The following is a 10,903-nucleotide window of genomic DNA, read 5'->3' as shown; positions in this document are numbered from 1 at the left end:
GTCTGCCAAAGCCCCATCAACTCAGATGCAGTCAAGCGCTACTATGTGTAATCTTATGGTTTTCTTTAATGATGTAATTTGAACTTACGCCTGACTGATTCCCATTTAAGAGGGGTTACGTAGGCAGCCTATGGGTTCGTCACAATTCACAAAATTTCATTTCCCCGACATTGGAAACTGGGGAGAATTTTGAGGAGGACCCTCAAAATTCCGAAGTTGATTTTCAGCCATCGTCGCACACAACCGTTGGATAGCACCAGCCCGGTAATCTGGCGGGCAGAATTTGAGGAGGACCTCCAAAATTCCGGAGCAAGAGAAGTTTGCACAGTTCTATGAACCGCTGTCCGCAGTCGTGGCTTCATCCTAAAAGGAAGACTATTATTTCTCAATCTATGATCACTTACGTCCTACTTCATTTTACTAATCAGTCGACTATCTATCCGAAATTGTGTGTTTTAGCAAGTCTACCCAATACACACAAACGTCACAGGGGGACGAAGCAAAGGCCCGGAGAGACGAATAACCTTTCCCCCTTTTACAAAACTCACAATTTTCTTTGGATGCAGGCACTCAATTCGCAATGCATTAGATATTATTTTACTGCACTCATTACTTTCATCAAAACCAGAATGCAACTTCTCAGACATCATCACCTATTTACAATTTGCTATCCGATACACACATCCACCCACGGCACCACAATGATGCAATCAACTATCAGCTATCATCTACCAGCTAAGAGATTCATTCACTATACTCTATTCTCTTGCCAATACTTTACTACATTTAGAGCTCACATGTCATCATCTTATTTTTTATGCATAAGGCTACGCTTTCTGCCTTTCGAGACTAGCATTGTCTCCATCTGCATTTTCTTGGCATTGTAAGGTACTTTATCTTCTTCTCTTTTGACTTCTCCATCCATTTCTGCGAGTATGAGGGCTCCTCCGGTTAGAACCCGGTGAACCATGTACGGACCTTTCCAATTAGGAGAGAACTTTCCTTCGGCTTCGTCTTGGTGCGGAAAAATCTTCTTCAGTACTAACTGCCCTGGCGCGAACTGTCTTGGCCTGACTCTCTTGTTGAAGGCTCTGGTCATTCTATTCTGATAAAGCTGACCATGGCAAACTGCATTCAGTCTTTTCCCATCTATAAGGGCTAATTGCTCATAGCGACTCTTTACCCATTCTACATCTTCAAGTTCTGCTTCCTGCATAATTCTCAGGGAGGGAATCTCTACTTCGGCTGGGATGACTGCCTCGGTGCCGTAAACCAACATATAAGGAGTCGCCCCAGTTGATGTGCGGACGGTGGTACGGTATCCCATTAGAGCAAATGATAGCTTCTCATGCCACTGCTTGTGCTTTTCTATCATTTTCCTTAGTATCTTTTTGATGTTCTTGTTGGCTGCTTCTACAGCTCCATTCATCTGAGGTCTGTAGGCTGTAGAATTCTTGTGCTTGATCCTGAAGGTTTCACACATTGCTTTCATCAAGTCGTTGTTGAGATTGGAACCATTATCAGTGATGATTGACTCTGGGATGCCGATCAGCAAATGATACGATCGCGGACAAAGTCTGCCACGACCTTCTTGGTCAGTGCCTTATAAGATTCTGCTTCAACCCATGTGGTGAAGTAATCAATTTCCACTAGAATGAACCTGTGCCCGTTTGATGCGGCAGGCTCGATAGGTCCGATGACATCAATTCCCCAAGCGGCGAACGGCCATGGTGAGCTTGTTGCATTGAGCTTGTTAGGAGGCACCTTTATCATGTCTGCATGGATTTGGCAACGATGACATTTCCGAACATACTGGATGAAGTCTGTCTCCATAGTCATCCAGAAATAAACAGCTCGAAGTATTTTCTTGGCTAAGACAAAACCATTCATATGCGGACCATAGGTCCCTGCATGAACTTCTTCCAACAACCTGGATGCTTCCTTTGCTTCGACACATCTTAGCAGTCCCAAATCGGGAGTCCTCCTGTACAAGATTCCTCCGCTGTGAAAGAAGTGATTGGATAACCTCCGCAGTGTGCGCTTTTGAGTAGTGTTTGCAAGTTCCGGATACTCTCCTATTGACAGATACTTCTTAATGTCATGAAACCATGGTTTTCCATCTGCTTCTTCCTCGACATGAGCACAGTAGGCGGGTTGATCCTTGATTTTTACTGGGATGGGATCAATGAATTCTTATCCGGATGTTGAATCATGGATGATAGAGTGGCCAATGCATCGGCGAACTCATTCTGTACTCTGGGAACATGCCGGAATTCTGTCTTTGTAAACCTCTTCCTCAATTCTTGTACGTGATGCAAATATGGGAGTATCTTGGAGTTCTTAGTTGCCCATTCTTCCCGAACCTGATGTATGAGCAAGTCGGAATCCCCAATCACTAGCAACTCCTGAACGTTCATGTCAATGGCCGGCTTGAGCCCCAAGATGCAGGCTTCGTACTCGGCCATGTTGTTGGTGCACAGGAACCTGAGTTTGGCGGACACCGGATAATGCTGACCTGTTTCTGATACTAGAACTACTCCTATGTCAACGCCTTTAAAGTTTACTGCTCCGTCGAAGAACATTCTCCAGCCATTATAGGATTCTGCAAGGTCTTCTCCTATGAAAGAAAACCTCGATCTCCCTGTGTATCATGTCATAGAAAATAGTAGTCATGGCCCTCATGTAGGTGGCCCCAACATTATTTAATCCAAATGGCATCATCTTGTAACAATACATTCTCCACGGCGTAATGAAAGTCGTTTTCTCCGCGTCTTCTTCGTCCATCCACATCTGATGGTACCCAGCAAAACAATCGACGAATGACTGCAGCTCGTGCTTGGCGCAGTTGTCAATCAGGATGTGTATGTTCGGCAAGTGGAAGTCATCTTTCGGACTGGCCCGATTGAGGTCCCGGTAGTCGAGACAGACTCTGACCTTCCCATCTTTCTTTGGCACTGGCACAATGTTGGCTAACCATGTCGGGTACTCCACTACCCTGAGGACCTTGGCTTTGACTTTCTTGGTGAATTCTTCCTTGATTTTCAGACTCATGTCTGGCTTGAACTTTCTGAGCTTTTGCTTTACCGGTGGACGCGTCGGATCTGTTGGCAGTTTGTGAGCTACAATAGATGTACTGAGACCGGTCATATCATCATACGACCAGGCAAATACGTCCTCATATTCTTTTAAGAATTCCGTGTACTCTTCCCTTTCTGACGGTGACAGGTGAACACTGATGTTCGTTTCCTTGACATTCTCTGTATCCCCCAAGTTGACAACCTCAGTTTCGTCCAAGTTAGACTTAGGTCTATTCTCAAAGTCTTCGACCTCTTTAATGACCTCTTCTGGTATCTCATCCTCTTCTGAGTCTATATCCGTTTCTTGCGTTATCTCGTTGCACGTCACATTCATCGGTTCATCAAGATAAGTAATAGTAATGTTGTGCAAATAAAGTAAATGATAGAGAAAATAATAAGAGCGAGAATTATAAGAAACTGAAATACTTTGATAAATTCCAAAATTGTTTTAAACATCGGAGCTTTTTTTTCAAAATTTAAAGATAATACTGAAGGGAAATCAACTAGCGAAAAGTAAAAGATAATGCATAATGCTTTGTTCAGACTTGCTACCCTGAAGCTCTCCGGGCCTTGGTGGTTCTAATGGACCAATTGTTGAGGCGCTCCCCTCGACTCACCGCCTATATAGAAGGGCCTTCCTCCCCTTCCTCCTCGAAAATGACGTGACAATCCATATCGTCATCTTCCAAAAATAGGTTCTTCATTACGGCCAATGTTTCATCTTCCTCTGACCCATATAAGATGTCTGCCGGGTGGAAAGTCTGCTCCAGGCGGGGTATAGGGTGCTCCAGTGGATAATAAGGGCCGCGCCATGGTGGCGACCAATCCTTGAATTCTTCCCAAGTATACTCATACCCCAACCCGAAGGTGGTACCCTGCTTCTTGAGCTTGATAGGCTTAGCGATTCCTTGGAGGTTTTTGCCAAGCCCTTTGCCAGGTTCATACCCGCTCCAGTTTAGTATACTCTCTATCTTGTTATCCCACCACTTATCTTTGTCCACGGCGTTGACTTGCTCAATCTGGTGGTAGGTTTCTCCTCCTAGTTTCCTTCTTCCTTCAATTGTTGGGATGGTTTGACGACTGTATATGGGATTACTCCCGTCACCATGAATAATCACCTCTTGGTGATTCCACTCGAACTTCACTGCCTGGTGCAGGGTTGATGCTACAGCTCCAGCGGCGTGGATCCAAGGTCGTCCCAGTAATAAGTTGTATGATGCTGGGATGTTTATTACTTGAAAATCAACATCGAACCAAGTTGGTCCCATTTTCAAACATAAACTGATTTCCCCAATAGTGGACCTTTGGGAGCCATCGAAAGCTTTGACGTTGATTGCCCTATCCTTGATTTCATGCAGACGCTTCCCCAATGTTCTGAGGGTCACCGGTGGACAAATGTTGAGGCTGGACCCTCCGTCAATCAAAGTCCTGGTGATGAAATAGTCCTCGCATTGCACAGTGATGTGCAATGCTTTGTTGTGGCCTAAACCTTCAGGGGGCAACTCATCCTCGTGGAAAGTGATCTTATGACTCTCCAATATCTGCCCGACCATGTTTGCCATCTCTCCTCCCGTTATGTTACAGGGTACATACGCCTCGCTCAATATCTTCATCAGGGCGTTCTTGGGTGTCTCGGAGCTTAGCAGTAGAGCTAGAATGGAGATTTGTGCTGGTGTTTTGTTTAATTGGTCGATAACTGAGTATTATTTCGCCTGTATCTTCCGCCAGAGATCATCGGGCCCAGTTTCAATAGGCCGTCCAGAGGCCTTCTTACTTGATTCAACTAAGTGCTCCGGAGTATAAATTCTGCCAGTCCTCGTCATACCCTGCGTTGCAATTGCTTCTCCAGACCTAGTCTTTCCCTTCCTTCTTGCCTCGGCGGTGTAATCCCAAGGAATGGCCTGTGTATGGAATGGCGTTACGGCTCACATTGCCACAGGAATGGGCACTCTCGTTTTGGGAGGCAACACAGCAACTTCAAATGGTATTTTCGGAGACCTAAACTCCACCTCAATTGGCTCTGCGGTCTTTATGGAGGACGGTGTTTCAAACTCGAGAGGCACGGACATGTTTACTTCAGCATCGCCAGAGGGCTGGATCTGGACTACGATTGGATTTAGTGTGACTGCTGGTTTCATGGGCTCGTCACCTTCGGCAATTAATCCAATTGACCCTTTGGGGTCCCAATCATCTTCTACTTCGATCATATGCACACCACCACCCTTATGATCAGGCAAAGGATTGTTGCGAACATTAGGAGCAGGTTCCTTGGCCACGATGATTTTGTTGTCAATTAGAGCTTGGATTTTGTCTTTCAGCGATCGGCACTCATCAATGGTATGCCCTTTCATGCCGGAACGGTATGCATAGGTTTTGTTTGGATTGACCCATTGGGAAGGATTTTCTGGAGTTATGGTAGGTATTGGGTGATGTAACTGGCTGCTTTGAGTATTTCATATAGTTGGTCGATTGGCTCGGCGATGGCAGTGTATTACTTGGGAGGTCTACGATCGAAGTTAGGGCGTGGCCTGGGGAAGTTTTGGCGGGCGGGGGGTGATTGTAGTAAGCGTTATAGGCTTGGTAGACGGGTGCAGTTTGGGAATATCTTGGTGAGGTAGGTTGATATGTGGGGGAGGGGGATGATTGGTAAGCAGGAATTTGGTAAGAGGGCGGAGGTGCTTGGTAATTGGGGATAGGCTGGTATGTGAGAGGGGGTACCGGGTAGGCTTGGTATTTTACAGGGGACTTGGTTCTCTGTGCAACCATCACGGCACTCACGTCCTTTTTCTTGGACGCGCCACCAGATTGTAGGGCTTTGTTGGTAGCCTACAGTGCTTCAAAATTAGTGACCATACCGCTCTTAATGCCTTCCTCAATCCTTTCTCCAACCTTGATGATATCGGAGAATTTCTGGCCCTCTATCAACATTAACCTCTCATAATACTGCGGATCTTGAGCTCGGCCGAAAAATCGGTTCATCTGTTCTTCCTCTAAGGCCGTCCTGACCTTAGCAGTCTCGGATCTCCATCGAGTAGCATACTCGCGGAATGTCTCAGTGGGTTTCTTTTTCAGATTCTGGATGTAGAAGATATCTGGTGCATTTTCTGTATTGAACCTGAACCTGTCCATGAAATCAGACGCCATTCCAACCCAGCTCGTCCACTACTTGGGATCTTGGCTAATGTACCAAGATAGCGCATCGCCTTTCAAACTTCTCATGAAGAGTTTCATGCGAATCTTTTCATATCTTCCTACGCCGACCAGCTTATCACAGTATGTCCTCAGATGGACTCTGGGATCCCCCGAGCCGTCAAACATTTCGAACTTGGGAGGTTTGTACCCCTCGGGAAGTTCGACGTCTGGCTGAATGCAAAGATCCTCATAATTCATCCCTTCAATGCCTTTGTTTCCTTCAACGCCCTAGACTCGGCTAGTCAATTTCTTGAGCTCGGCTGCCAGGTTTTTGATGAGAGAGTCTTTGTCATCAGACTCCGGTGTGTTTGTAATGGGTTGAGTGTATTGTGGTAGGGTTTCCACATAGATGGGAGCGTGGTTGGGATAATCATTCGATGGTTCAGGGATGAGAAGTGGAGTGTTGTTGTGGCATGTTTTGCAATTTTGATGAGTAGCGGGTCGTTTCTGCGGCTTCGGGATGTTCTGTGGAGGCATGGGGTATTGGAAGTTGATGTCGGGAGTAGTGAGGGAGAATGATAGACTCGCCAAGTTCCGAACTTGGTCTAGTTCTTCTTGAAATTTCAGTAACTTCTGTTCGAGCTGAGCGGCACTTTCTTTGGATACCTGAATACCCTGAGGAACCTCTACCCTTTCAACCGAATTCTCCTTTCTGGCGTTGTTCAAATCTTCCATTTTTGCTTTGCCCCTGTTTTTGATAGGACTTGGAGGAGGAGGAGGTGGAGGGCCCTTAGATCTTGTGGAGTAGGATGACGATGCCAGAATGCACGAACTAACCTTTTAGGGAGGGGAATAAAAACAAAAGTAAAAACAACAAAAAGGTAACAAGTTAGTACGGGTTCTGAGAAAATATGTCGCAATATTTAAACACATAGTGCAAGAATATAAATCGTGTCCTAAATTGGGTGCCTCGTTGTGCCTGAGGTAGGCCTAGCGACAAATTGATTTGGAGAACTTATAATGCTAAATGCCTTATTTTATTGATAAAAATAAGATGAATCCCAAAACGACGCTAAAATTGCATAAAGTAAAATGTCACTATGGCCATTGGCCTTATTACATTTTAAAGCAAAAGAAAAGACTCCTAACTACTTGGTCCCAGAAAGACCTTCCCCAGGTTGAATGCTCTCGTTGATCAAATCCTCCAGTTCACACAGGTTCTCCAGTAAAAATGCCTTTGCCAGGCATTCTCCTTCGCCTTCCTCAGCGTTTTGGCAATCGGTGACTCTTTTCCTCACTTTTCCTTCTAGTTCTAGCAGACTTTATTCCAGATATTCCAGCTTCTCACTAGCTTTGGTAGCTCTCTCTTTCCATTCGTTGATTTGGTTACTTGATGGGAGGTTCCTCCACCAGGTCAGCAAGAGTGAGGGTATGTTGACCATACCGAAGTCGGGAACTTTGTCATCCATTTCCTGCAAAACAAAAGGGTTAGACCCTTACACCTGCCGGACTCAACTATTTAAATCAATAATTGGCATAAACAGCATTTAGTTCTCCAAATAAATACACAGAATAATGGTGTTGTCCGTTTGGGTTCCAGGGGAACCCAGTGGACTTTGGACAAGGCTATCTTAAAGAGTCATTATGTGGACAGCATAACTGACTCGACTAGGTTTGACAGTGATGCATGAACAATTAAATAGAATAAGGTTTCTATGAGGTGCTAGACCGGTACCCTTGAGCGGACAACTCAAGAGGGAAAGGCACGAAACCGTCGACTGCACCGCTGATCGACTAGTTTTACCGCAAATATGCCTTTGCCAAATTTAGGGGGTAATAATATCGGAAGAGCGCAACAACTCATCAAGCGTTGCTATGGTATTTGTTTGGCACGAGTGGAATATGATGTTGAAGATGCAATTACAGGAATGAAACAAATTGTCACGTATTTTTACGTTCATAATGATTAAAATAATTGCTCAGAAATTACAACGGTATTAAAGGAAAGCAGTAAATGAAAGCGTTAAAGAAAAAGAAACAAAAGACAAGTTAGTTTCGAATAAAGATATTAAACAAAGCAATAAATAAAACAATAAAGTCACATATAACATGAAGTGGTAAAAGCCTAAAGAATCCCCAGCAGAGTCGCCATGCTGTCGACGCCCACTTTTTCTAAAAGCGAAATCGGGTTTACGACATTTGGGAAGACAACTCTATTCCCTTTTGGGAATTGGGTTTTGGAATTGAAGAGTCGCCACCTAATGATTAAGTTCATTAAGACACTAAGGGTTTTTAATTTGAAAACCAGAGTTCGGGTAAGGGCTAGAAATTATCTCGAGGGGAAGGTGTTAGGCACCTCTCAAGATCCACTAGAGTGGTTCCCGGCCATGCTATGTTGTGACTTTAATGTAAACAAGCATACCAATAAATTTACACATAAGGGTTGCAAACAAGCATGTTGGAATCTATAATTTGTTTGAGGGAGAGTCTAAGTGCAAAAATTAGTCAAGACATGGAATAAACAAAGAAGAAAAAAGATAGAAGGAAAAGGAATAATGCAGTGAAAAAATTAAAGGGGAGTTTTGGGTAATTGAAAAGACAGAATTTATTGATACTAAACAAAGTAACATAAGGAAAGGGGTCCTAGGTTTATAAATCACATGGATCATCCACACAACACCGGTAACCAATCGTACTCATAGTGTTATCGTGTGATCATCATCTCCATGTCTACCCTTCCCACCCCGTTAAGGTATTAATCGCGGAATGGTATCGCTACCTACAGCGTGCTATTACCCGTCCCGCCTATCAGTCCTGGAGGCTTTTAAGACTACTAATCCTAAAAGGAGGAAGCTTGGCTTTTCAGAGGTTTAAAAGGATAAAATTCTAAGGCGACAATCAAAAACACGTAGTACACTTAATGGGGAGGAAAAGCAATTAAAGGCTCAAGTAGGCCTCCTCATTAAGAGAAACGAATTGTTTAGCACGTCTTACACATACTGTTTAGGTCCTTGATTAAAATTAGCGTAGGAGGAATTGATCTACCACATATTTCCAGATAGGGAGTCCGAATTAGTCCTGCTTAGATGTAGTTGCAGAAAAATTGACGATTGATTAATTATCTAACTATCTATCTGCATTAAACAGGGTCTATATGCATGATATCTATTAGTTCATAGACGTGGGGAAGAACGAACTGATTGCAAAAATAATAAAGTTACAGCATCGTAAGTTCTGCGAGCACTTTAAACGAATTACTACTGATTTTAAAGATGAGTGGACAGTTTCAGATTTTAATCGATTACTCCTATAGGCATGCTTTCTAGGTGTTACGAATCTTGTTATGCAGAGATCTTCTAAGCAGGTCATTGATATGATTGGTTTATTTTAGGCCCTATAAGTGGAATTGCCTAATGACAGAGGCACGTGTATAAATGCAGGAAAAAATCCTATAGGCATATTATCTACGTGATGTGCAGGATTTTAGCAGTGATTTATTGACATGGTATATATTGCGAAGTGCAGAAAACCTATGATCATGGTATCTATGTGAAGAATGCAGCATTTTAATGTATTAATCCTACAGGCATGCTTTCTATGTGAAAATGCAGAATTGAGAAAGTATTCACCCTATAGGTATGGTATCTACGTGAAAATGCAGAATTGAGAAAGTATACACCCTATAGGCATGGTATCTACGTGAAAATGCAGATAGGCATGGTATCTACGTGAAAATGCAGAATTGAGACAATATACACCCTATAGGCATGGTATCTACACCTTTGGCATGCATTCTATCCCATCCCTTTTCACTATATCCCAGTAGTTATTACAAGGTTCATTACAAAGCTTATGATAGACCAAGTGAATCAAAAGAATAAATGAAAATACATCAGTGATTACATCTACATCTAATCAGCCTTATACAGACCCAAAGTCTAATAATATGAGATAAACCAACTTCCAGGATCGGATTTTTCAAAGCCTTTCTCTTATTTGGGATGTGTCCAAGTTCTAAGGAACTTCAAGAGTTCCAGGCAGTGCTTACACCCCAAATATTATTGCAGAACAAATTATAGTCCAGTGTGGAAGGGCCAGCCCTCAAGTGTCCAAGTTCAAAGGGAACTCGAGGTCCCAAGGCAAGGCTTACAGGAGGGGGACGGGACTTAAGGGCTTAGGAGTAAGTGTAAGTGCAATGAAAAGGAATTAGGGGGAGCCAGGGTAGGCTGGTGGTCATGCCCAGCAACTGGAATGCTGGCACACCCCTGACCAGCTTGTCAGCTTAAAAAAATTAAAGAGTTAGGACCTTTTGAAGGTCAGGTTCAGCCCTGGACAGCAACTTGGATGCTGCCAGGCTATACCTTAACTCTATGCACATAAGGGAAATGGGGTTATGGGAGATTGAAAGAGGCTGGGGATCCAAAGGACCCAGTCTTAATCCATGACAACAACTTTGTATGTTGCCATGTCTTAAACTACAGCCCAAGCACATAAAGGGGAATGGGGATAGTGATTCATTGCAGTAACAGATAGCCAAACATAAGTAATCATTTTAAACTGAACTCTATAAAGCAGTAAATTAGGCATGGGCATAAAAGCTTGTAAGTAAACACATTGGATTTTGATGCTTGAATCAAAAGTAGGACATACCAGTTCAGAAGAGCAAGTAGGAAGAAACAGTAGATTTAGGGAAG

The sequence above is a fragment of the Nicotiana attenuata genome, chromosome 8 (genome assembly GCF_001879085.1).
Source record: "Nicotiana attenuata strain UT chromosome 8, NIATTr2, whole genome shotgun sequence".
Taxonomy (NCBI): domain Eukaryota; kingdom Viridiplantae; phylum Streptophyta; class Magnoliopsida; order Solanales; family Solanaceae; genus Nicotiana; species Nicotiana attenuata.
The sequence above is the reverse complement of the archived record's forward strand: the minus strand, read 5'-3'. Positions refer to the sequence as shown.